Source organism: Propithecus coquereli, unplaced genomic scaffold (assembly GCF_000956105.1).
Source record: "Propithecus coquereli isolate 6110/MARCELLA unplaced genomic scaffold, Pcoq_1.0 Scaffold28, whole genome shotgun sequence".
NCBI lineage: Eukaryota > Metazoa > Chordata > Mammalia > Primates > Indriidae > Propithecus > Propithecus coquereli.
Genome location: NW_012148396.1, coordinates 4,020,265 through 4,021,868, shown reverse-complemented (window position 1 = coordinate 4,021,868; position 1,604 = coordinate 4,020,265).

Below are 1,604 nucleotides of genomic sequence, written 5' to 3'. Positions count from 1 at the left end.
GGGGTCTCACTCTTGCTCAGGCTGGTTTCGAACTCCTGAGCTCAAATAATCCGCCCGCCTTGGCCTCCCAGAGAGCTAGGATTACAGGCGTGAGCCACCGCGCCCGGCCCATACTGTTTTCTTTAACTCCTATCTAGTCTTTTATTTATTCAATATTTATGGAATGCCCAATCTCTGCCAGGTACTTGAACTTGTGCCCTGAGGTAGCTTATGGTTCTGGGGGAGAAGGTCATTAAACAAACCATAATGATGTGTGGGATGGGGCAGTACTGCCTGCCCAGGAAACAGGCAGGAAGGACACTAGCCTCAACCTGCAGGTTGGGGGAGCCTTGTCTAAGTCGGTGACTTCCAATCAGAGGCCTGGAGGGGAACCTGCAGGGGCAGATGGGGACTGTTACTCAAGCCACGGAGCAGGGCGGTACTTTGAAGAACTTGTAGAGGTGCAGCTGGAGTAGAGCTTGAGGTGGAGGGCACTAAGAGGAGAGGTGAGCTGGGTCACAAAGGACCTCCCTGGGCACGAGGGCAGGCTTGGACTTCACTCAGTCAGCAAAGGGAGGAGGCTTTACCTGGGAGTGTGGATGATCCCCTCAGAGGCCCTGGTGATTCTGACTCTGCAAGGAGAATGAGGGTGGGCTCTCCTGGCGAGGGCTTCCAGCCTGTGCAGAGTAATTGGCCAGCAGGTACCATAACTGGTAGCAATAACACACTGGCGGCAGGGGGCAGAGACTAAGCAGGTTCTGGGGACATAGCACTTTCAGTGCTAAAACCAGGAAAGTCCCAGACCAGCAGCCGAGACTTCTTGGTCACCCTACCAGCAGGGCTGCCATTCAACCCATACACATGGGTATGGTCACAATGGTTATTCCAACAATTAAATATTTCCATATTTAGTGGCTTAGTAAATAGCTTCTCTGTGCCCCTGTGCCAACACAGCCCAGTGGCCCAAACTTCCCAGGACCTCCTTTCTTTGATCCTGAAATTAAAGGAGTAACCCCTGGCACAGCAGGGGCATTCTTCCTTAGTGTCCCTGCTACCCCTGACTCCTAAGAATGGAAATGAACAAAGTCAGGTTGTAAAAGCAGCCCCGTAGGTTTTTACCCACTTGGATAGCTTGATGGAGTGTGATGAAAAAACTAACGTCACCTATTTTATGTAAGCCTCTGTTCTTACACAACTGGCAATATTTGAGATTTCCATGGCCACTTGTTTTTTAAGGTTACCAGTTTTCTCTCAGCTGTTACAGCATTTCTCTCTGAGCCAGTTACTGCAGGAATTTCATAATTGTGCTTTTGATGAGGGGTTTTGGTTGTCCACCCTCTGTTACAGGTTGAAGTCTGTGTTCATAGAGCTGATCCTTGTGCATGAGATTAGGCAGGTGTCCGATCCCAGAGGCCCAGCCCCTGTGGCCATGGCCCTTCCTAGCACAGCAAAGGGGCCATCAAGGGATGTCTTCATGTTGGGTTCAGCCAAGGGGAGACTGGCAGGAGACAGGAGGGTGAGAGCAGAGTAAGGTCTGGGCATTTATAACTCACTTTCCTTCTCTAGGTCACAGAGAGTTAGTGGTACATCCTGCTGAAGGTGGACTTTTCTGAATAGATGCTTTC